This window comes from Malaclemys terrapin, chromosome 2 (assembly GCF_027887155.1).
Source record: "Malaclemys terrapin pileata isolate rMalTer1 chromosome 2, rMalTer1.hap1, whole genome shotgun sequence".
In the NCBI taxonomy this organism is placed as follows: Eukaryota; Metazoa; Chordata; order Testudines; family Emydidae; genus Malaclemys; species Malaclemys terrapin.
The window spans coordinates 192,854,188-192,880,443 of NC_071506.1; the positions used below are offsets into that span (position 1 = coordinate 192,854,188).

General features: G+C 45.5%; 1 protein-coding gene across 2 annotated transcripts in view; it reads right to left on the reverse strand.

The window, feature by feature from the left end:
- BLVRA (biliverdin reductase A) overlaps nt 1–21,407 on the reverse strand; it is a 47,868-nt gene extending 26,461 nt beyond the window's left edge. The window contains exon 1 of one of the 2 annotated variants that reach the window (XM_054019166.1): nt 21,137–21,407. The gene's annotated coding sequence lies outside the window, so the exon portion shown is untranslated. The remainder of the gene's footprint in view (nt 1–21,136) is intronic. The other variant, XM_054019165.1, reaches the window with a different exon arrangement.
- Between the last annotated feature and the right edge of the window lie 4,849 nt (nt 21,408–26,256).

A 26,256-nucleotide genomic window follows, 5' to 3' on the forward strand; every position in this document is an offset into this window, starting at 1 on the left:
ACCAGAGAACAAGGTGTGAGAGAGCCCGAAATAAGACACTCTTCCTTGAGGAGGCTCAGCAGTGGAGTGAGCTACCAGAATCCATCAGTTCCTAAACAGGTGGCCCACAGAGTGCTGGAAGGTTACATGGAGCAGGCCCTAACACCCTTGCAAGTACCACAAGGGGCTGCAGCTGCTATTCCAGCCCATATGCTGAAGCAGCAGACACAGAGTTGTGCTGAAGCTCCGCAGCCTTCTCATCGGTTGTCAGAGGATGAGTCCAACCCACTTACTGCCCAACACAAAGTGTGTGTGGGGGTGGCGGAGGACAGGTTTGCATAAATTTCACCCATACATGTCAGTGTCCCTTCAATAGACACACAGAACTCCTATTAACATTGTGGCAGAAACAGACATGAACAAGACATGTGGCTGAGGGAAGGGAAGAAGAGACTCATAAGAGGATCTACTTGTAGAATCTCTTTCTCCTGGCCAAACTCACAGATACCATGGGGAGTCTGATGTCATAGGATTTACAGTTATGATTCAGAAACTTTCAGGGGCTCCAGCCATTCCTGTGACTATAAGGAAACTGCTAAGTTTGTACGACTCATGCCTGAACCACAAAACTCAAGAAGAATAAATTCTAAATATGTTACTGTAAAATCCAGCTTGGACTGATACCCTCTGCTAGATCCATGTACGTGGCACATGTCTCCTCTCTACTGAGCAATAAGGCTACTGGAGTTTAAGTTTCTGTGATCTACATGTATAAGACATCCATGTTCATGTAATTGAACATGTAATCATTTAGACTCCAATTAAGTACCTCCTGTTTCCCACTTATTGTTAATGCAACTTTCAAACAAATAGCCTTCCTACTTTCCTCAAGAAACTGAAGCACTATGCATCTGCATACACATTTTTTGGACAATGTTATACAAAGGAAAACTGTCACCTTAGCATCTCGTCAAAATCATGAGAGGACTAGTGGATAGGACAGTGTTTCCCAAACGGTGGGTCCCGTTCCACCAGTGGGTGGCAGGAAAGTTCTAGATGGGTTATAGGCCTAGTGTGGAGCGGGGGACCCAGCAGGGGGTAGGGGCAGGATTAAAGAGCAAGTTCACCCTGCACTCACCTCACAGTGGTGGCTCCTATCCTTTGGGGCTGGGCCCAGCTATCTGCTCTGGATGTTGCAACCTGGCACTCACTCAGATTTGGCCCGGTTGCCCTGATGGAGGGGTGGCCAGGTCAAACCTGAGTGATTAGCATTGTGACCCCATTCGCCAAGCCATAATGCCCAGAATGGGGAGCCAGACCAACCCCAACCAACAGGAGCTGCCATTATGGGTTGATTGTGGGGCAGGCTCACTCTCTAACCCCTTGCCCCTGGACTCCCTTCTGCACTGTACGAGGGGTATAGTGCTCAGTCAAAGGGTACTACTGCAGATTGTCAATGCACCCTCGGCATGGCAAAGAGGAGGCGGCAGTGGCGAAGGACACTGGCCTAGAACACGTCCCCCCCCCCCGCCCCAATTTGGACCCTGGGTGGGCCACAAAAAAAGACAAAATGCAGTTGGTGGTCACTTTAGTAAAAGGCTTGGGAACCAATGAGATAGGAAAAGCCCTTCAAATCTGCAGATATCTGCTGACTACATTTGTGGATCAGATGCAGATACACATTTTGTATCCACGCAGAGCTCTAGAAATAGGTCACTGGCCTAGGAGCTGTCCAAAGTTCTGCAACTGACCCGCTGAAAAATGAAAGGCAAGCCCTTTCCACACACCCCACCCCGTGTCCCTGTTTCCCCTTCCACCTCTCATCTGTGTTGCCTATTTAGATTACAAGCTCCTTGTGGCAGGGACTCTCCCGTCTCTATTTTGCTTAATACAAGGTTGGGGCCTGGCCCCAGTTGGGCCCACCTCAGTTGGGCCCACCGGCCACTACTGTAATACAAATAAAAATAATAATGGTCATTTTAAAATATTATGTGTTAAAAACAGTTTCAGATAGTACAACTGCACCTGAGTGCCTCTGCCAATTTTGGGGGTTTTACCCCAGATTTCCTTTTTAGGGAGACAATGTGGCCTACAGGATAGATCACTGGACTGGGATTCAGGACACCAGTGTTCTATTCCTGTCTCTGCCACTGGCCTGTTGGGGTGACTTTGGACAAGTTACTTTGCCTCTCTATGCCTCAGTATCCCCAACTGATATGGAGCTTCATTATAAAGCACTGTGAAATTTACTGAAAAGCCCTATACAAGAGCCCAGATATTATTTTTAAAATGTTTGTCTTCCCTTTTGTTGTAGAAAATCCCACACAATCATCAGGGAAAACTGACTACAGCAACATTTTCATATTCAGATAAACTATTCAATTAGTACATTAAAATGCACAAAATAAAGAAACTGAAGAAACAGAGAAAACATTTTTTCTGTAGTCTTGCAGTTAAACTAATCGTGAGCCCTGATCACATATATACACAGAATAAGCACAAGTAATCACATTGATATCAGTGAGATTATTCATACATATATGTGATCCACTAAGAAATAAAGGCCTTAAATATTATCTATCAGATAAGTCAACTGTTGTCTTCTGGTGCACTTAAGGTCATAGGATCCCAGCTCTGTGACAGACTGGTTTACTTCGAGAATCACGCAAAAGAAAACAAAACACTTTACTGCCAAGAGCTGCAGTGTCCCCTTAAACATACTAACAAAGGGCCAGATTCTCCACTGGTGTAAATCAATGTAGTTCTATTGAAGTCAACAGAACAATGTCAACTTACTCCAGTTGAGGACCTGGCCCATACACTTGACATAGTAGACAAGGTACTTGAATAGATTGCAGCTAGTCAGAAATTTGACTTTATTCATTTAAAAAAAACCAAATTTAAAATTGTTTTCTGTGAAAACATTCTCACTACTGCAATATAAATTATTTGTAGAGGAATGAGTTTGTTTTATGTTATGGTTCAGAGTTAAGGTGAAATGGGTCAGGAGAAGTTTTATATGTCAGTGTTGTCATTAAGGGAACGTGTATACACAGAATAAAGCTCGCGTATCTTGTTTCAAAGACTAGGTTTCTAAGTCCACCACTACCCCAGGACACCTAGAAGCAGTGATGGACAATCTTTGTCTTCATTAACTTTCATAAAACTACTAACACTGGCAATTGCCAAAGAGAAGGGGGGAGAGCGGGGAAGGAAGGGGAAAAGGAAGGGACAAAGAAAACTAACAATAAGGGTTATTCAAATCCCTCTCAATTTTAGAATCCCATACAGTTTTCACATTGTTGGCCTACATAAAGCTTTAAGTGTATAGGTGAGCTATCAGATCTTACGTCTTGGTAGAAGTCTAGTTAGATTGCAATTCAATGCTACAAGTCAGTTTGTTCATTCTGGTACATCACTCCTTTATCTATTAGGCTACCTTGAGAAACTGAAGACATTTTCACAAGTTAAATCAGCCACAAGAGGGAGCCTTTAGAAGCCATATAAATAATAGAGTGAATTAAATATTTTATACATTGATTACAAAGATACTTAAAAGTACATTCCTTTCCGTACATCACTCCACATTATACCCACATGCTATTTTTAGAAGGTGCTATTTTATATGTATTTTATATGTAAACAGGACACGTTTTCAAAAGGAACCTCTGAATTTGCCGGGGTAAAGAATGAGCTCCTAAAAACATTTAGACTTGAACAAGGAAACTGCAGTTTTGTATGCAAATCAAGTAGCCAGATAATCTAGTTTTCTTATTTGCATGGATAAATCAGAATTTTGGAGCACTCCAGAATTTGAGCATGAAATTTTGAATACATACGCTTAGGGGCTAGATTGACACTATTTTGAAAGCGTCAAAGATGAAAAAGAAAAATGATTCCATTGTACAGCTAAATGCTCCCCTGCAGACTGCCATACTTATCCTCATCAGCAGCCTATGTTATTACACTACAAAATTGCACCAAAAGGAACAGATATAATAATCATCCATCAAGTTTAGTCCTGTAGAGAGTGAAACAGAAGTTCTACATTGGCTCAAATTATTCCCACAACTACCAAAATTAAGAACATGAATAAAAAGAAAGTTAAAAAGAGAACATATTGCAAGTCACGAACCACTTTCTTAGCTGTTCCTATTGATTTTTTTAAAACAATGTTAATATTCTGATAACTATCTCCTATATCCTGGGACAGACTAGGTAAAATAATTCTGATATCTTATGCTGTATGTTCATACTACTTATTTTTCTTCCCTAAAATAACAGCTCTCTCATGTACTATAAGATAGACTGTTCTGTACTAATTGTCTAGTATACTTTTGCTTAAGGTCTGGCATCTTATGAACCACATTTTTTATTAAACTGCAGCCACAAAAATTGTGGGCACATCCATTGTGAGCACAAGACTCATATTTGTATATGAAAATGGACATTTTCTACATGCAACACCAGGTAACTGTAATGCCCAAAGAAGCCCTTATTTGCACAATTACCTGGTTGCAACTTGCATGTACAAATGTTCTCTGACTGGCACAAGGGTGTGTTTTCCATGCACAATATTGAGTGCATACATTTTGCTGGTGCTATTAAAAGGCAGCCAACTTAGGAAATGTAGGCCAAAGATGATCTATAGCTCTGCCCTTGCAAGGTGACGTACTTCATTCTCTTTTCAAAGGTCTTTTCCATTTTTAACTACAACATTCCTGTAACTGGACAAATGAGGACTGTAAGTTCAGTAAAAAGAAAGAGGTTGTACTGGCTGAGAGTGCTGCAATCCTGTGACTACTTAGCTAATAGCTAAAAAAATGTGAATACCCCATATATTCAAGGGTAATCAATGCTCAGTGGTTTATCCAGCCTTGCCCCCAGAAGCACCATTTTTAAAATCTGAATTTAAAGTCTCTTTCTTCTCATTAGCTTATGACAAACTCTCTCTACAGAGCATTTGAGATATTGGATTGAAAGCACCCTCTGCAAACATAAATTATATTGTGTAATTTAAGTCATGCATATCGCAGCAAGGCACGAGGCCAGCCCTGATACTGGCTTCTACAAAACAGGTTTCATAAGTATGTAATTATTTTTACTTATTAGACTTGCTAGCAATGGAAGACACACGAGACATTGTAATATTTTGCTGTAATTATATACACTGCATGTGGGTACTACTAGGTCATTGCTTTTTTACAGAATCCTGCCTTAGATATCTTAAGATGTCACCTCAGTCCTCTCACATGCGATCAAGCTTCTATAGATAACAGATGTAGCAGAACCACAGTGGTTCAAGTTATGTAATTGGTTAACACATGTGATGATCTCTAAAAGCACTCCATTCATATTCACTTACTTTGCTTAGAATTAGATGGAGACAGCAGGGAAGCAGAATTTCCTAGCATTTCTTCACCCCCATAAAGGATCCCATTCACCACTCTTCTCTTATCCTTTCTCGTTCTCTCTTTCTGTATATATTCACAAGTAGCTGGGCTTCACATTTTGGTTCTATCTTTTTTTTGCCAGCTTGTATTCCCACTTGCAGTCAAAGTCCATGCCTCTATTCCAAGTATCGTTTGATTAACCCTGTGGAGCCGGCTTTCCATTCACATTGTTTTGTGTAGGATGCTTTAAAAACTGTTAAAGAGCTACTTTCCTCCTAATTCATTTAGGGATAGTTACCCTTATAGATCAGACTTTCTGGAGAGGTCTGTCAGCCCTACTTCTGGGGGCTGGGGAGGGAGAGGAGTTAATGTAATGCTAGTGAAACATGCGAGGTTGTCAGTCCAGCAGAATGAAGTCCTCTACCACAGGAACAGGACAGAATGGGCAGCAACCAAACTACCGGTCGGTCAATGAACCTCAATTCCAAACCTTCAGGGATCACCTTTAGAAGCATGGGGGAGGGTGGGTGTTTTATTCCCCATGGACTTTCCTTTGCTCATGCTCCTATTCTCTTTGTTTCATTCAGATTCCAAACTCTTCAGGACGGGGACCATGTCTGTCCTTTTTCTAATCCCTGTAAAAGCAGCAGGAGAAGTTAAGGTTTATGTAAGGGCTCAGTTGTGTCTCTTCGGCACAGGCATGTGCTGAGGTGATATAGACACACTGCTTCCGGCGGAGCATACCCAATGCTGCACTCCTTCATGGATATTGCGTACTGCCCGCTGTGTGCCAGTCCTCCTCTAAGGTGGGAGGTTGCATGGAGGGAGCAGAAATTTTGATCCTTAACAGTTCATCTGTTCCAAATACATATTCCCAAGCTGAAATCATAGCTATGTGTTTTATAGGAAAGAGGAGAGAACAAGAATGAAGACTGGATCATCCAGCAGTTATAATCAGAGGGGCAGTGTTGCCTCGTGGATGAAGGACTAGACTGGGACTCAAGGCCTGAGTTCTAATCTTGCCTCTGCCATTGGTCCGCTGGGTGACATTTGGCAAGTCACTTCATCTCTCAGTTCATCACCTGGTCTCTAAAATGGGAACAAAGGTACTCGCCTCGTTTTAAAGTGCTTTAAGATCTACTGATGAAAAACGCTATATATTATCATCATCCCAAACATGGCATAATTGGATAGGGCTCCAAACTAACTAAATTGCATGCATATAGGCTTCTCAGCAGCAATTTTACTACTAATTCTTTAGGGTTTTTTGTAACATCAAATTACATTGAATCGTTCTAGTATTTAGAATAGCAGTGTATAATCTTTACTTAAATAGGCATTTCACTGTCATTTATAACAAATAATATATTCAACATTGCCCTTTAGTTTTTCCAGAATATTCAGACTCGCAGTTTTATGCTTATACTAAGTATCTACATGGGTGCAATATGATTTATGTCAGAATTAGAGTATAGCCCCTGTTGTCGATAGAGTTAAATTCAAGAAAAGCAAACCAGTCTCAACTTCTATGTCCAGTTGCTTGTAAGTTGCTTTAAAATATACAATTCCTTTCAGACTGAAAATTCACACGTGGCCTTTTTCCTTAAAGAAAATTTCAGCCAAATCAGTTGGGCTGTTTTTAAATTAGACACATGTGGAAAATACTCTGCCTCTCCCAGTTTTAAAATTTGTTCCTCCCATTTGCATGTAGCGAGATAACTCCAAAATGGCCACATTTTAGAATTTGAAACTTGGCAGGTCACTATTTTCTCAGGAAGCAAGTCACTTGACTAAGGCTGAATTACAAGCAATCAAAATGTGACTTTGGGGCATGTGTCATACACAATACTAAATATGTTTTATATTAACTGGGCCTTGCTGTACCTGGACAGCAGCAGCGCATATTTCTGCTGGAAAACACACTGGACGCCTGTTACTGATTTAACTGCACAAGCCTGGTGTCAAAGGCACACAGGACCACACAGATGTCGCTCTGCACTTCACAGGATCAAGTCCCTTGCTAGCAATTCCTCCTGAGACCTCTGGGGGATTGCACTGAAGTACCTTCAGCTCCCACTGACTCCTATGAAACCATCTGAGAGAGGGCGCACTGCACCTTGGAGGACTGGTCACCCCCTTCGTGGCAAGGACACACTTTCTAGTGGTTTGAGCAGGGGACTGGGAGTCGGGTGTTCCAAGTGCTATTCTCAGCTCTGCCACTTAGCTAGTGTATGACCTCAGGCAAATTACTCAGTCCCTGGGGCTCTGTTTCTCGATGTGTAAAATGAAGATACTATAGCTCAGTGGCTTTCAACTTTTCCAGACTACTGTACCCCTTTCAGGAGTCTGATTTGTCTTACATACTCCCAACTTACACCTCACTTGAAAACTACTTGCTTACAAAAATCAGACATAAAAATACAAAAGTGTCACAGCACACTATCACTGAAAAAATTGTTTACTTTCTCATTTTTACCATATAATTATAAAACAAATCAATTAGGATATGAATATTGTACTTACATTTTGGTGTATAGGATATAGAGCAGTATAAATTAGTCACTGACTGTATGAAATTTTAGTTTGTACTGACTTCACTAGTGCTTTTAATGTAGCCTGTTGTAAAACTAGGCAAATATCTAGATGAGCTGATGTACCCCTTGGAATATCTCTGCGTACCCCTGGTTGAGAACCACTGCTGTAGCTAACACAGTGTGAGAAGTACAAGAAAAAATGGTTACTTACCTTTTTGTAACTGTTGTTCTCCGAGATGTGTTGTTCATGTCCATTCCATCGTAGGTGTGCGCATGCCCACATGCACAGTCGTTGAAGATTTTTGTCTTAGCGGTATCTATAGGGCTGGCTGTGTTGCCCCCTTGAGGGCCGTGCTCATGTACTGGTATATCAGGTGCTGCTGGCCCTACACCAGAGGTGAAAGTAAACTGGTCTGGTTTAGTACGGCATACCGGCAAGACCTGGTACACAGCTGACCATACTGGCAGGGGGCAACTTCCCCCGGCCGGCAATTTAAAAGGGCCCTGGGTTCCTGGCAACAGCCGGAGCCCCTGGCCCTTTAAATCACTGCCAGATCCCCCGGGATCCCAGCTGCCGCCGCAACTACCCCTACCATGGGGCTCCGGCGGCGATTTAAAGGGCCCGGCGATTTAAAGGCCCCACCCCTTCTAGTTGAGCCCCCTCCCTTGCTCAGGACCCCAGCCCTGTGTACCAGTAAGTCCCTTAAGTTACTTTCACCCCTGCCCTATGCCCTCTCAGTTCCTTCTTGCCGACAACTCCGACAGAGGGGCAGGTAATGGAATGGACATGAGCAACACATCTAGAAGAACAACTGTTACAAAAAGGTGAGTAACCATTTTTTCTTCTTCGAGTGCTTGCTCATGTCGATTCCATTGTAGGTGACTCACAAGCTCCTTGGAGGCGGGCTCAGAGTTCACAACCTTGCAGATTGTAGCAGCGCTCTGCCAAAGTCAGCATCTCAAGCTTACTGGGTCAGCGCATAATGTGATGCGAACATGTGGACTACCAACCAGGTCGCGACCCAACAGATCTTTTGTATCGGCACCTGTGCCAGGAAGGCTGCCAATGACGCCTGTGCCCTAGTCAAGTGATTGCTGACAGGGGAATCTTAGCCAGCTCACAGCAGTAGCAGATGCAGGCTGTGATCCAGGACGAGATTCTCTGAGAGGACATTGGGTGATCTCTCATCCTATCTGCCACCGCCATGAACAGCTGCGTTGACTTACAGAACAGCTTCATTCTATCTATGTAGACAGCCAGCGCACTTCTGATGTCCAGGGTGCGTAGCCCCCACTAGTTCCGAAGTGAGTGCCCTGAACGCCGACACCCAATGGTCTGACATCATAGCGACCAAGAAAGAAACCTTCCAGGAGAAGAGTAGGAGGGAGCAGGAAGCCAAGGGTTCAAAGGGAGGACTCATGAGCCTAGATAGCACAAAATTCAGTTCCCAAGGTGGGACTGGTTCCCGGACGTTCGGGTATAGGTGCTCCAGCCCTTTCAAGAACCACAGTCATGGGGTGGGCGAAGAGGGACCTACCCTGGACCAGGGGATGTAACATTGAGATAGCCGCCAGGTGGACCTTGACCGAAGAAAGGGACAACTCTTGAAGCTTAAAATGCAGCAAGTAGTCCAGGATATCCTGCAGCAAAGCCTGTGCGGCCCGAATGTTCTGAGGCCCAATATTTGAATCTTTTCCATTTTGCCAGGTAGGTTGCCCAGTCGAGGCTGCCGAACAAAACTTGCTGAACACTGGCCAAACATACTTTTTTGTCCACGTTCAGCCATGCAACAGCCACGCGGTCAGGTGCAGCACCGCCAGGTTCGGATGCAGCAGGTTGCTGTGGTTCTGCAACAGCAGATCTGGTCGAAGAGGCAGTGGAAGAGGGACAGCTACCAACAAGTCCAACAGCATGCTGAACCAGCATTGACAGGGCGACACAGGGGCCACAAGGATAACTCTCGACCTCTCCAGCTTGACTTTGCAGGATACAGTCCGCAGCTATTATGTCCAGGACCCAACGGTCCAAAGTAATCTGCAAGCAGGTCGAGCGGTAGGGAAAAAGGCAGCAGTGGATCTGGGGAATTGGCTGGGGCGTCGCTCTTGATCGCGCCATCAATACGAGTGCTTCTGCCCTGACGAATGTTTAGCCTGGCTATGCTGCGCAGGTGAGTGGGAGGAAGAAGGGCGGCGACGACCAAACGTAGTGTCCCTATCCCTTCTCCTGACAGATCCAAAATGAGGTAGCCACGACCTTGGCAGTGGGAGGCAGCCGCAATGGCTTACGCGCTGACTGCGGCATGTGGATGCCCAGTGAATGGAGGTTGGCTCCGGTGTCATTCATCCCATGCAGCCTCACATCCGTTTGACCGGAAAACAGCCCGTTCCCACCAAAAGGAAGGTCCTGAATGGAGGTCTGCATCTCCTGGGAGAGTCCAGCAGTTTGAAGCCAGGAGCTGTGCCTCATCAGCACCGCAGAGGACACCAACCTGACCGCCAAGTCCACTGCATCCCATGCCATCCGCAGGGGCAGCGGGCCGCTGAGGTCCCTGCACCAGGGTGACGAATTTCTGGGCCTGATCTTGTGGGAGGGACACCTTAAATTTATGGAGAGTGTGCCATAAATTGACGTTATAATGGCCCAGGAGGGCCTGGGAGTTACCCAGCCGAAACTGTAGACTTGCAGTGACATTTTTCTTCCAAACAAGTCTAGCCGCTTGGCCTCCTTATTTCTTGGGGTGGAACTGGAGTGCCCCTGCTTCTCCATCTCATTGGCAGTGGAAACCACAAGCGAGCCAGGGGGAGGGTGGGTAGTCAAGATATTCAAAACTTTTGGCTGGGACAAAGTCCTTTTTCTCAGCCTGTTTTGAGGTGGGAGGGATGGAGAAGGATATCTGCCTAATAGATGTGGCAATTTCGAGGATCCCTTCATGCACTGGTAGTGAGATACGGATAGAGGTTGAGGCTGACAGGACGTTGAATAGAGTGTCCTCCTATTCAGCCATCTTCTCCACTTGTAGACCCAGGTGGTCGGACACCCACCAGTAAGGCCTAGTGGTCCTTAAAGTCATCAGGCGGGCTGGCACTAGAAGGGCCCGCGATTGCCTCGTCAGGGGAGGACGAGGAAGACTTATCAGTGTGGGGGGGGCTCCTCCTCCTCCTCTGCTGTGGCAGATGGCTTGGGGGGTAGGCACAGCCTCTTGAGACTCAGCCACCGGGTGTGCCTCCAGTACCAGGCCCTGGTGGCCGCTGTTCTGTGGTGGCGGCCAACGAATGTACTGAAGGGGGCATCACCATGACTGGGACCCCCCAAGTGTTCTAACATTGCCACTGAGCAGGCCACTGCCCTGCTGCCACCAATGCCGGCTCACATGCCCAATCTTGCCACTGAGGTTGAGGTGACGGGCTGAACTGGCCCTCGGTTCCGGAGGAGCCCCCTTCCGGAGACCACGGAGGGGCTGTTGAGTTCTGGGTCTGCCTAGAGACCACTGACACCAGAGATCAGTGCCCCGCCCAAGGGGACCGGTACCAACGGTGTGGCGAGCGGGTCTGGTGCCGAGGAGATTGGAAGTGTGAAGGAGATCATTCCCACAGTGTCAGTGACCAGGATCGGTGCCGGGACGATGAACTTTGGGATGGCGATCAGCATTGGTAATAGGGGGACCGGCGCCTCCCTCTCGGTAAGCCGCGTCAACACAATGGCCACCACGACCGCGGAGCCAGTAAACGACGGTAAGTCCATGCCGATCTCGATGATGGCCCTGGTGACTGGCAGTATGGAGGTGGAGAGTGCACCATTGTCTCAAGGGATCGGCGACACTCCACCGCTCCCTCAGGAGCCTTATCAGCTGGCTTGCCCTCTTGGGTAGCCTCAGCCGAAGCCTGTGGTACTGCTAGTGCTGGTTGCGCGGGTGGAGGCCTGTGCTCCTTTGACGCCTAGGCTCTTGAAGGCATTGGTGCCGGCAGGGGAGTCGGTCCAGCCCCTCTCACAGGAGTCAGAGAAGGACCTTTCACCAGGCTGACGGCCCCGACCAGAGAGGTCTGACTGCGGGGCTCCGGGGTAGGCGGGCGGTTCGGGGCAGGCTCTTTGCTTACTGCCGACTGCCCTTTTTTGTCAGCGCCAGGGAGCCATGCTTCTTAGACCTCTTCTTTGGCACCAGTGACATAGAGCAGTGCTGGGTGGGCCCCTGGTGACAGTGATGCACTTTACACCGATGCGGAGGTGCTTAGAGACTCATGCCGGGACGGCTCGGACGCCAGGCAGAGGGCGGACTCCATAAGGAGGGCTCTGAGCCTGATGTTTCTCTCCTGTTGCTTGCGAGGCCGAAAGTTTTTATAAATCCAGCACCTCTCTTCAACGTGTGTGGATCACTAGCAGGCACAGGCCTGTTACAGGATTCTCAGGGATTAAAGCCCAGAGACTGGGCCATGCCCCACTAGGGGCAAAGTCCCTGCTGGGACCTAACTACTAACACTAACTACTACAATAAACAGATAATTAACACTAAAGATAACTATGTATAAAGCCTAAAGGCACAGAGTCCAAGATAAGAAAAATTGCAAGTCCTCCACGAGCAAGGAAAGGAGGTCCAACTGACCACCAGGGGCGGCAAGAAGGAACTGAGAGGGTGTAGGGCTGGCAGCACCTGATATACTCGTGCATGAGCATGGCACTCAAAGGGGCGACACAGTCAGCCCTACGGATACAACTAAGACAAAAATCTCCAATGACTGCGCACATGGACACATGCACACCTACAGTGGAATCAACATGAGCAAGCACTCGAAGAAGTTGTGATGCTTAATCAATTATTGAATTTTTAAAATAGGTCAAAGGTGCTTAGAGCCTCAGATGGAGGGACTGATTTGCTACCATCCTGCATCTTGTGCAGCCATTTACCTCAGTGCGAAGTGGCTGTAAAGCACTATCAAACTGAAGAAGAGTTCCGTGTGGCTCAAGGGGGGGAGGGATAGCTCAGTGGTTTGAGCATTGGCCTGCTAAACCCAGGGTTGTGAGTTCAATCCTTGAGGGGGCCACTTAAGGATCTGGGGCAAAAACAGTACTTGGTCCTGCTAGTGAAGGCAGGGGGCTGGACTTGATGACCTTTCAAGGTCCCTTCCAGTTCTAGGAGATGGGATATCCCCATTAATTTAAAAGCTTGTCTCTCTCGCCAAGAGAAGTTGGTCCAATAAAAGATTTTACCTCCTCCACCATTTTATATTGGCATAAATGATCACATAAGAGAAAGAGCAACAGAGAAAGAGGCCCAAGTGCTCTTATTTGAATCAATCAAATGTCCCTCAAGCCTTTTGAGATGCTTTGTCAGAAGGCACTATAGAAGTGCAAGGTATTATTTAAAGACACAAATGTCTTTGCCAGTTAAGCTTCTGTTACCTAAAACAAACTACAACCTCTGCAGTCTGCTAAATGTTAGCAGCTCTATTGCTAAAGCTGACTGACTGACTCATTCAGAGGCATTTCCCATGTCCTTTAAAGCTTGTCCTGTAACAGCAAGAAAGTAATTTCTGCCCTGCTTCAGCTTTATTTTGCTGTCTCCCTCATTCCTTGTTTGTATCAGGTACATGTCTTACAATACAGGCTAAAAATTTTCCCAGACTTCATGAACAATCAGGTTTCCCCAAGTTGAGCCATAAGGATTTAAGGGTTCACACCTGTTTAGTTCAGTCCAGCTGTCTGAAAGCCTAACAGCATTTAAAAAAAACATAACCGTAGAACACAGGAGGACAGGACATACATCTCTTTTGTAAACTGCACTTCCCCCCCATCTCCTTTTCCCTCCTGTTGGTGGCAGCCATTTTGATGAAAAGTGAGAGCCTTTGTGACAGAGGCTGTATGGAAACCCAAAGGAAGAGACTGAACAAATGTGCGGCCTGGTGCAGCAGGGATTTAAGGGCCAGGCAAAGGAAATGTCGAGTCCATTTCTGTAATGCGGTGAGCCTCTGCACTGACTTCACTGGGAGCGGAGGAGACACAGCATCTGCCAGGAGTTGATCACCACCTTGCAGGATCAAGCCATTCAAGTTTAAAAAGTGCTTCACAGTTAAAGGGCCATGCTGGGGGCAAATATTAAGGTGCCCTGTCCCAGCAACAGTTCTGACAGCCATTGTCTCCACTCAGGTATGCTCTGGGGAGCACAAAGGGAAGACAACTCTTCCTTCAAAGAGGTGCAGCACATGCTTCCCATGGTCCTCAGCCCAATGCAGAGGGAGCAAGACCATGGCAGTGCTGTTTTAGCTTCACAGAATCTTGTGCTCAGGGCAGTAAAAGAACCATATTGTCCCCAGCCTCAGAGCAGGGACATAAATGGAACGGAAAGGATGTGGTTCCTCTTCTCCCCTTGCAAAGCGATAGAAGACCAGACAGAATCCAAACCCAACATTATTGTTGGGATGATTATAGCAGACGAATATGAAAGCAGACAGATGTTTTTATGGTTTCTTCTACTAGGCTCTCCTTCTGACATTATCACAAATATTATTTTAAAGCAAGCTGGTTGACCAGGAGTGGCTCAGGAACACCAATCAGAATAACACTATTTTCAAACCACATTCCACTGACTATTCAAGGTGACAAAGCTTATTTATTGGCATTTAGCTGCTAAGGTTATGGGTTCATTAGCAATGCCACCATTACATAGATGGGAATACTTCTTACCTTTGAAAATGCTGTGCTGAGCAGAGCAACAGCAGTTTTTCTTTAATATGGAGGATAACAAATGCAAGATATGCTTCCAGTCATGATTATTGATTCCTTACTGCTATTTAAGAAGGTTACAAATCACAAATGAATAATGCCTTAAGGCCAAAATTCTCAACAGTGGCCAGAGGTATTGGCTACCTCAATGTTTGGATGAGACAGCTTAGACCTGATTTTTGGATGTGCTGTGTTCGTGAGGTCTTCAGTTGGAGTTTTGGGTGCTCAACACTTTTGAAAGTCAGGCTCAAGGTGCCTTGAGTTGGGCGCCTAAGAACTGAGGCACACAAAATCTGTGGCCACCTTTGAAAATGTGATTGCAAATAATATGAACACTGAACACAGCTCAAACAAATGCATGCAACCCTACAGCACTTACAGTCAGTGGCCTCAACCATGTTAAAACTTCCATACCAGCTGAGTTGTGTAACTCTATTTGTGGCATTCAAGCTCCTGGTGCATTTACCAAGAATACAAGTAATATGGCACCACTGGCATGTTTAGAGACCTATGGGGCTGACTGAGAGTCATACTGGCATTTAAAAAAAACAAACAACCTGATCTACAGCAATTTAACAATCTGGCTGAGCTCCTGTACAAAACACTTTATACCAAATGCTACCAAATCTTTATTCATAGTAGATAAATAAATGTATAGGCTATGGGCCAATCATTCTTGGCTTACTCACACAAACAGGTTCACTGAGAATGAGACTACTCAAGGGAGCAAGCCATACAGAATTTGGTTCTCTCTGAATGGAAACTCATCAAAAGAGTTATGCCACTGGAGTAAGAGAGTGGACAATACTGTGGTTACCACATTATTCTGTAGCCCTGATCTTCCCCCGTCATTCACCCCTTTCTATGCTTCACTGAAGTGCCAAAGCAGAATCTTTTAGTCTGAGTAGCAATAATCCACCCACTGGGTCATAGTCTGCTCAGGTGTTAAGATCATATGAATGTCATTCACATGCTAGTGTTCAAAAGAGCCTAGGAACAATTATAACAATTTAACAAAAGCGTAGTGCACAGAACCACCTTATTCTCTATTCAAATAGGAAAATGTATTTATTCCACAGCTATGCATTTCTAGAATTAGGGTGCCTGGGGCATCCAAATTAGAATTCTGGAGCTCTTGGTTTTCATGGTTTTCCTAGACCATGCTTGGTGTATACTTCACCACTGTCTAGATTCTGAGCTCTTCATGGACGAGAGTTTGTGTTTATACTTGTCTGTAAAGAGCCTTACATACTTCTGGCACTCCAGAAGTAATTAATAAGGACATAGAGGTAATGATTTAATTAGCCTTTTCCATCTCTAATTTCTATGAACCTGTGATTTACTTTGTATGAAAAGTCTGTCCTCTACATATTGACATGTGCCCTTAAGAGTGAGCATACAAAAGAATTCTGCTGATTCATAAAGTCATATTGTTCACTCTTTCAGCTAAGTGGAAAGTGAGTACTTCTGAGAAATGTCAACAAGTTAGCCTGATGAAAAGTAAAAGAGCAAACCAGAGTGGTTTCTAAATCCACCACCAAATGCCAAATTAAAAGTCCTCCAATCCCATTCCTGTATTGCTATGTCCTACTGGCAGAGATACAGACTTTTTAATGTGCTGGGGGGTACTCTCCCTGACTCTGCCCCAGGCCCCACCCCCACTTCACCCCTTCTTCAAAGGCCCCATCCCCACCCTGCCTCTTCCTGCCCCCTCCCCCCGCAGTGCCTCCCGCTCGTCAAGGAACAGCTGATCGCAGCGGGTGGGGGGAGCTGATCGGCAGGGTCACTGGAGAGGAGCTGCTGGGGAGCTGCTGGTGGATGCTAAGCACCCACCATTTTTTTCCCCCCATGAGTGCTCCATTCATGAAGCACCCATGGAATCGGTGCCTATGCCTACTGGAGTCCGTGGAAAATTGTTTAAATACCAGAATAATGGCCATACGAAGGCTTTTATCCTGTACCAGGATCCACGCACCAGATGCCTGCATTGAGCTCCTTCTCCTTCAGTGGATCAGCTTGGAGGACTGGGGCCTATGTTTGTCCATAAAAAACCTTATATCCTGCACCCCACCTTTAGCTCATCTGTTGTTACTCTAGGTTTCTTGGGTTTTCTTTCCTTTAACAATCTTATAATCTCCCCTATAGCTTTTCATCCATGGGGGGGCAAGGGAGGGAGGAGGAAGAGAACAGCAGGAACAAAAATAAAACCCCTATGAGAAAAGGAAGGGATTATTTTAAAGTGAAAACAACAGCTAAAGAACACCAACTGAGCAAAGAAGTGGTAGAGGACAGGGTTCTTTACAGACATGTGCAACCCTTAATTTGGAAATTAATGTGTAGTTACCATGGTAATGGGCACATTAAACATGCCTTAGGTTGGCTGAACTATTTGGTTAAAACAGATATATATTTAAAAATAGAAACCCTTTCCCTGTATTCTTAGAAAAACAATTTTTTAAAATCTAATTTATTCTTCATTATATTTGCCTTTTTTAAAAAATTTCATTCCACTCAAAAAATGAGACCAGACAGGTCAGTTTCATATTTTTTCTACAAAACCCATTACAAATAAATTGTAAATGGGGGGGCCTTAACACCTGACCACATGCCTTGGAATTTAAGGCTTGATCCTTAATTGCTGAATGATAGGCTTTTAATTGCCTTAGGTCTTCTAAGCTACAGTGGAACACACATATCTGCAATATGCAATTTTGAAAGTAGTAATTAACAGGAATATAAGCAGAAAAGGTAAGAAAAAGAAAGAAGGAAAGAAAAGAGATTCTTCTTAGTGGTTCCATGCAACGTGCTCTGCCCCTCCTCTAGGAATAGCATGTACCAAAACAATTCCCTACTGAAGCCTCCTGTTGATCCCAACGTTCTCGGGATTCATCTCTTAAAAAAGCTGCTAGGGCTGGTCTAGGAAAAAGAAATTAATTTGGAAATCAATCACACGTGAACATGAACAAGGCAAGTTCCCAAACAGACTTGCTCTCAAGTGGAAAGGAAGTTTCCCTGTCCCAAAGTAAAGGTAATTTTAATGGTAAATTAATAAATATTATAGGCAGTGATGCCTATGGTTAAGGTTGCCTGACTCTTCACATTATAAGATCCTGTTTGCAGTGGCTTACAACTTAAATCACTTGGGCTAAAACTTTCTGTGCTGGGTGTCTGCCTCAGGTGGAGTCTTTTAGGGAAGTTTTCAGCTAAAATACTTCAGCCAGTTCCAGGAAGGTAATTAGGGAAAAATATAGTGTTCTGCCCATGTTAAAAAACAACAATAACCACCTCATATAACTGTTATGTTGAGAAGCTCTAGCACGTTGGCACTCTACACCAGTGGTTCTCAACCTATTTGCCATCGTGGGCCACATATATAGCTCTCTATGTGTTATGCAGGCCACATCCACACAATATATATAGTATCTGTATGGCCCGGAGGCGGTCACATGGCCGCAGTTGTGTGCTGATTGGGCCGCAAGCTGCCCACGGGTTGAGAACCACTGCTCTATACATATGTCAAAGAATGACATAGTTTGGGCGCTGCCAAATTCATGACCATGAAAAACGTGCCACAAACCATGAAATCTGGTCTTTTGTGTGTTTTTACCCTATACTACACAGATTTCATGGGGGAGACCAGCATTTCTCAAATTGGGGGTCCTGATACAAAAAGGAGTTGCAGGGGGTGGTTGCAAAGTTATTTTAGGAGGGTCGCGGTATTGCCACTCTTACTTCTGCCTTCAGAGCTGGGTGGCTAGAGAGCAGCTACTGTTGGCTCGGCACCCAGCTCTGAAGGCAGAACCCTGGCAGCAGCAGCACAGAAGTAAGGGTGGCAATACCATACCATGCCATCCTTACTTCGGCGCTGCTGCTGGTGACGGCGCTGCCTTCAGAGCTGGGATCTTAGCTAGCAGCCACCGCTCTCCAGCTGCCCAGCTCTGAAGGCAGCGCCATCGCCAGAGACAGTGCAGAAGTAAGGGGTAGCAGTACCGCAACCCCCCCTACAATAACCCTATGACCCCCCCAACTCCTTTTTGGGTCAGGATCCTTACAATTACACCACCATGAAATTTCAGATTTAAATAACTGAAATAATGACAGGAGTACTTGTGGCACCTTAGAGACTAACAAATTTATTAGAGCATAAGCTTTCGTGGGCTACAGCCCACTTCTTCGGATGCATATAGAGTGAAACATATATTAAGGAGATATATATACACACATACGCACGATGCTCTCTGTATGTGTGTATATATATATATATCTCCTTAATATATGTTTCACTCTATATGCATCCGAAGAAGTGGGCTGTAGCCCACGAAAGCTTATGCTCTAATAAATTTGTTAGTCTCTAAGGTGCCACAAGTACTCCTGTTCTTTTTGCGGATACAGACTAACACGGCTGCTACTCTGAAATCTGAAATAATGACATTTATTATTTTTAAAATGCTAGGTCCGTGAAATTGACCAAAATGGACCGTGAATTTGGTAGGGCCCTAGACATAGTCCATGTTGTATAACATTTTTAGTAACTTTGATTTTTTAATTCTGTTGGTTAGTTCTCTGGCTACAATTTTATAATGTGTTATCTGTTGCTTTTTACTTTGTGTGGGTTATAACTCTGTATTCCTGATGTGTGAAATAAAGAGTCAATTTATTTCCTTTTTCCACCATATTTATCTGAGCACACCAAAAAGATATGCGAACCCATATATATTGATCTTGGCATTTGTGCTGTTCAGTGTTAGCATCGATAACATTGAAGCAGGACAGGGCACCTGCAACACTCACTGGCTCTCCTGGCATCAGGATATTAAAATGGCACTAAATGAGGTGAGCTAGTGCAGTAGTACTGCAAGTTTCATATTATAGTGCTGTCTTCTGCCTTTCTTACCTGTTGACAATCTGTTCAATAAGCCATTGGCTCTAGTTAATACTAATTAGCTATCTAGTTTTGGACAGCTGCTAAGGTAAAGTGCAGTTATCTAGTTTGGCCCTTGGGATATTTCACAAAGGCTCTCAGTCTCCATGTTTCCTGCCTCTAAAGAGGCAACAATCCAAAATCAAAGTTCTGAATATAACACCTACATAACCTATGTAACCAGAGAAAATAAAGACTTCTCCTTTATTTCTTCCAAAGGTAGTCCAGAAAAAAATTATGTAGGCCTCAGTCCTGCAAAACTGTGCATGCAAGTAATCTCATTGAAGTCAATGGGACTCGCTACTCTTGTGTGTAAGCATTTGAAGGGGCAGGGCCTTACACTGTAACCTGGGATGGATGTTGGTGGTGGTGAAAGCACACACTGTGAGGCGATGTACCACCTCTCTCAATTTAAATAGAAAGTAGAAGCAAAATGGTACATTTTTTGCTAACTAAATTGAGTTATTTAAATCTGATTTTTATGAAGTCTTTGAATTTTAGCCATTTAATGTATTTAAAAAAAAAGGGGGGGGGGAGATCTTGTGACTAAAGCATAAGACTGAGAACTAGGTCTGTATTCTGTTACTGACTCTATCAAAGACTTCCCATGTGATATCAAGCATGGTATTTAATGTCTCTGCGCCTCACTTTGTTCCTGTGTAAATTGGGGGGCGGCCTTCACAGCCACATTGTAAACCTTCATTTATTAATGTTTTGTGGCATACTTTGAGATTCTTGAGTGAAAGCATCAACCAAAGTGTAAATCAATATAAAAATGCCTTTGCATATTCTTTCTACATTCTACTTAAGTTTGAGAATGTAATAACAGAACCACACTTCACACAGCCAGACGGCTTTTCATCTGACGATCTCCCAGTGCTTCACAAAATAAGTTAAGCCTCACAAGACTTAAACAGGGTAGTATTATTATCCCCATTTTACATATGGGTAAGTAGAGAGGCAGTAAGATTAATTTGTCTGATTTTTACATATGCTAAGCACCTGCAGCTGCCTCTGACTTCAAGGGATTTCTGGGAGCTTAGCAACTCTGTGGCCAAGATCAGATGCTACTAAGAGGAATAGAACCCAGGAAACTTGACTCACCACATCCTATTCTAACTCCTAAACCACACTCCACTCCTTCTGTATGATGCACTCTTTTAAACTATTAACTACAATTAAAGATAATATTCCTTTCCACTTCCAGAGGACACTGGATCTCAGTTTTTCCAACCAAGCTCACTCTCTACCCTTTTTTAAAATTAGCCTGTATTTTTTGGTTTCATTTTTGCAGTGTGCATGAGGATTACAAAGTTCAGAGCTCTGGTTTTAGCCCTTTGAATTGCTAAGTGCTCATGTTTTGGTGGCTAGGATAAAATAAGCAGCATGAGCTACACGAATAGCCTCTTATCCTCCCACCCAAAAACCCAAACATGGAACACTATATGGTGGCAACGGCAAACAATTTTGGGGAAGGTGGAGGGACGGCATAATCAACCAGCAACAACCTCCAGCATCCTAATGATATGAACGGGGCTGAATTAACGCTGCCACCCTCTTTAGTTAACCGAGGAGGGACGAGATCTTTGCTTACCCCTCTGTAGTTCCCTGCAGATCCTGCTTACACAACCAACTCTCCAGCTCCAGCGTATCAATGTGCCGCTCTCACTCCCCCCTTACACAACTCCTGCTGCCAGCGAGGCGCCGCCCCCTTCCCAGGCGTCTGATAGAAGCAAGGGCGGGCTGAGAGGGTGACATATTGGCTAGGGGCCAGCGAGGGAGAAATCGGTCCGAAATGGGGACAAGCGGAATCACTTCAGCAGGGGCTGCTGGAAAGCGCTGCGCTCTGGGACTCCTTTAAGTTGCAGAGGAGACACGGTGTGCAAGGGGAAAGCACGTGGGGGGTGTAGCTAATGGGGCCGAAGGAAATGGGAGTATGAGCAAGCCCTGCCCAGCTTAGGCTAGAACGTCCTCCCGGTCGACTGAGCAAACTCAACCCTGCCCTGCAACGTGTGGGCAGGTGGTGCCTTCTACAGGAACCTGTGCAAACCCAGCTGAGCCCTGCAATGCCTGACCCAGGCTGGCTGCGGGCACACTCTACAGTAGCCTGTGCAAGCCCAGTTCTGCAATGCCTTACTCAGGCTGCATCTGCAGAACCTGTGCTTGCCCACCCTAGACAGTGATGCCAGTCTACGGGCACCTGAGCAAAGCCAGCAGTGCTATTGCTGGGATGTCACAGCCTATGAAACTGCAAACCCAGTTCAGCCCAGCTGTGCCTGGCTCAGGCTGGCATGTTCCACGGAAACCTGCTCCTAGGACAGGCATGGGAGAGGTGGGACACAACCTCTCATTATAACTAGATGGGGGAGGGCAGACTTTACTTCTCTTTTCTTTCCTTTTCTATGGAAACTGATTCTCATCCACCATCAGCTGTCCCTCCTACTGTCACCCTCCCCTTGCTAACCAGTCTCTCATTTCTTCTCTGAGTTAACTTAGGTGTTGCCCCCACCCCCCATCCTGTCTACACACAATTAAAGCCTCTCACCTGAGTTTAATGGTGCTTTCAAGCCCCGCCGGCCTGGGGCTGTAGGCTAATGCCCAGGTGCTGCTTTCACTGGGGCTCGTAACCCACCCACTGTGCACTGAGGATCCAGGCAGATGGCTATAAAAGCCCCAAATGCCAAACATCAAAAGTTGGATTCTAAATGCCATGGAACTTTCTGAGTTCAACATTCTATTCTCTGCTTCTTTTGAATGGTTGTTGTGTTTTGTATTAATATTTACAGCACTACATGGGTCCTTAGGCCCAGATCCTCAAAGTATTTAGGCATCCAACTCTGAAATCAATGGGATTTAGGTGCCTAAATACCTTTGAGGATCTGAACCATGACTACAGACTTTTAGCTAAGGGCCACATTCTGTTCTTGTTAACCCCAGTGTCCAGTAACTCTGGAGTAACTCCACATAAGTCAGTGGAAGCAGTAGAAGTAATGTACTTTGAGTTCCTCCATGGGGCTCAGAAATATGTTTGCAACTTTAGTTTCCTGAAGGACTGTGTTTTGAAATCATGCAGGAGGGATCAGGGACCATTTTAATGCTCAAAGGAGCATGATAAGCTTGTCTTCTTTTCTACTTCTCCTTTTTTATCTTTTCTTACCAGAGAGTAGTTTGGGCCTCCCTTATCTCTTCTGCAGCTAAGCTTTAAATGTGCTCTTCTGGAGCCATGCTTTCCAAACCACTTAACTCAGGCAAAACTCCCTTTGTATGAAGGGGGTCTGGTCTAAACAGTTTTTGTAGTGATATGCTGGTTAGGGTGTAATTTTTTTTTCTTGAAATGGTTAAAACAATACAACTCCTAGTGTTGGTGCAATTATATCAGTATGTAGGTGCCCTATACCAGTATAACTTATTCCCATTTCTATACCAAAATAAGCCATGCTTATATGAGTACCTTTTATACCAGTATAACGGTGTCCAAACTAGGTGGATTGTATAACTAACTCTACCAATATAGTTAAAGCAGTGCAACTTTGTGCAGAGACAAGCTCAAGAGCCTTAGACTCTCACCCATTGTCTGTGACTGAGCAGAGGAAGGGTACGTCTACACTATGAAATTAGGTTGATTTTATAGAAGTTGATTTTTAGAAATCGATTTTATACAGTCGATTGCGTATGTTCCCACTAAGCGCATTAAGTCGGCGTAGTGCATCCTCACTACCGTGGCTAGCATCGACTTACAGAGCGGTGCACTGTGGGTAGCTATCCCACAGTTCCCGCAGTCTCTTGGAATTCTGGGTTAAGCTTCCAATGCCTCATGGGACAAAAAACATTGTTGCGGGTGGTTTTGGATACATGTCGTCAGTCGCCCCTCCTTCCGTGAAAGCAATGGCAGACAATCCTTTCACGCCTTTTTTCCTGGGTTACCCATGCAGATGCCATACCATGGCAAGCATGGAGCCCGCTCAGCTCACCGTCACCGCTGCTGTTGTGAGCATTTTAAACACCTCATGCATTATCCTGGAGTATATGCAGAACCGGGCTAAGAGACGCCAGCACGAGGTGGATTTTGATGAGGACATGGACACAGATGTTCCTGAAAGCAATTGGGACATCATGGTGGCAGTGGAGCTGGTTGATACAGTGGAACGCTGATTCTGGGCCAGGCAAACAAGCACAGACTGGTGGGACCGCATAGTGTTGCAGGTATGGGATGATTCACAGTGGCTGCAAAACTTTCGCATGCGTAAGGCCACTTTCTTGGAACTCTGTGAGTTGCTTTCCCCAACCCTTAAGCGCAGGAATACCAAGATGAGAGCTGCCCTGACAGTTGAGAAGCGAGTGGCGATAGCCCTGTTGAAGATTGCAACGCCTGACTGCTTCTGGTCAGGCGGGAATCAATTTGGAGTGGGCAAGTCTACTGTGGGGGCTGCTGTGATCCAAGTAGCCAATGCAATCATTGACGTTCTGTTATCAAGGGTAGTGACTCTGGGAAATATGCAGGTCATACTGGATGGCTTTGCTGCAATGGGGTTCCCTAACTGTGGTGCGGCGATAGACGGAACGCATATCCCCATGTTGGCACCGGACCACCTTGCCAACCAGTACGTGAATCACAAGGGGTACTTCTCAATGGTGCTGCAAGCACTGGTGGATCACAAGGGACGTTTCACAGACATCAAAGTGGGGTGGCTGGGAAAGGTGCATGACGCTCACATATTTAGGAACTCTGGGCTGTTCGAGCAGCTGCAAGAAGGGACTTACTTCCCAGACCAGAAAATTACCGTTGGGGATGTTGAAATGCCCAAAGTTATCCTTGGGGACCCAGCTACCCCTTGCGCCCATGGCTCATGAAGCCTTACACAGGCAGCCTGGACAGTAGTAAGGAGCAGTTCAACTATAGTCTGAGCAAGTGCAGAATGGTGTTAGAATGTGACTTTGGACGTTTAAAAGCTTGCTGGCGCTGCTTGCTGAGTAGGTTAGACCTCAGCGCAAACAACATTCCCATTGTAATTGCTGCTTGCTGTGTGCTCCATATCTGTGAGAGTAAGGGGGAGACATTTGTGGTGGGGTGGGAGGTTGAGCCAAATCACCTGGTGTCCGATTTTGAGCAGCCAGACACCAGGGTGATTAGAAGAGCACAGCAAGGCGTGCTGCGCATCAGAAAGGCTTTGAAAACCAGTTTCATGACTGGCCAGGCTTCGCTGTGACAGTTGTGTGTGTTTCTCCTTGATGCAAACCCGCCCCCTTTGTTGATTTTAATTCCCTGTAAGCCAACCACCCTCCCCCCTTTGAAATAAAGTAACTATTGTTTTGAAACCATGCATTCTTTCTTTATTAATTAAAAAAAAAAAGAGATAATGGACAATGTAGCCCGGGTGGGGTGGGGGAGGAGGGAAGGACAAGGCCACATTGTTTATTATAGCCACACTAAAAATCAAACTGTTTGAATGATAGCCTTTTGTTGCTTGGGCCATCCTCTGGAGTGGAGTGGCTGGGTGCCCGAAGCCTACCTCCCTACGTTCTTGGGTATCTGGGTGAGGCGGATATGGAACTTGGGGAGGAGGGCATGCGGTTATACAGTGGATGCAGTGGGGGTCTGTGCTCTTGTTGGCTTTCCTGCAGCTCCAACAGACACTTCATCATGTCCGTTTGCTCCCCCATTAGCCTCAGCGTCGCATCCTGCCTCCGCAATTCGTGCTCACTTAATTCTTTCCTGGCCTCTGCCACTGAATGCCTCCATGCATTAAGCTGTGCCCTATCAGTGCGGGAGGACTGCATGAGCTCGGAAAACATGTCAACGTGAGTGTGTTTTTTTCGCCTTCTAATCTGCAATAACATCAGGGACGGAGATGATAGGGGAGCGTGGAAACATTTGCATCTGGGGGAAGATAAAAAGGGAGAGTAAAATTTAAGATGATACAATTCTGAGAACAAAAGGAAGACTCTTTCACAGTGAATCAAGCAATTCACAGCAGACAGCACATGTGCTTTAGGTACAAGGTCGTATTTTGCCTTTTATATGGAGCGCCTGCCGGTACGGTGACACACCACACATAGTTGGGCAACAGAATTCGCTTTCCAGGCAGGCATGGTAAGCCTTTTGGTATGCGGGGTTGGCTTCTTATGCCTTCATAACATGTGGGAATATTTTCAAACTGCAGTGCCCTCCTTTCCCAACGCAAGCAATGGGTTGGGTTTCACATTTAAAAGGAGAGGCTGTGGTTTTCGGGTGGATGTGCAGCACACACCTACCTCCAAACCCCCGCGTGGCTATTCTCTGGGATTATCCCTTCTCCCCTCCCCCCTGCCACGTGGCTATTCTCTGGGATGATCCCTTTTAGCCAAGCGTAAACAGCCCAGCATGAACGGGGTCCTTTTACTGTTCTCTTACAAAAATTCCCCTATTTCAACCAGGTGACCATGAATGGTCACTCTATTGAGGCTAATACAGAAAGATATAGACCGAAAGTTGCTTGAATGCGACCAAAACCCAGGACCATTTGTTGCCATGCTTGGTGCTGCAGTGATTCCAGACTACTTGCTACTGGCTTGGCGTGGTAAAGTGTCCTACCGTGGAGGACGAAATAAGGCAGCCCTCCCCAGAAACCTTCTGCAAAGGCTATGGGAATACCTCCAGGAGAGCTTCATGGAGATGTCCCTGGAGGATTCCCGCTCCATCCCCAGGCATGTGAAAAGACTTTTCCAGTAGCTGTA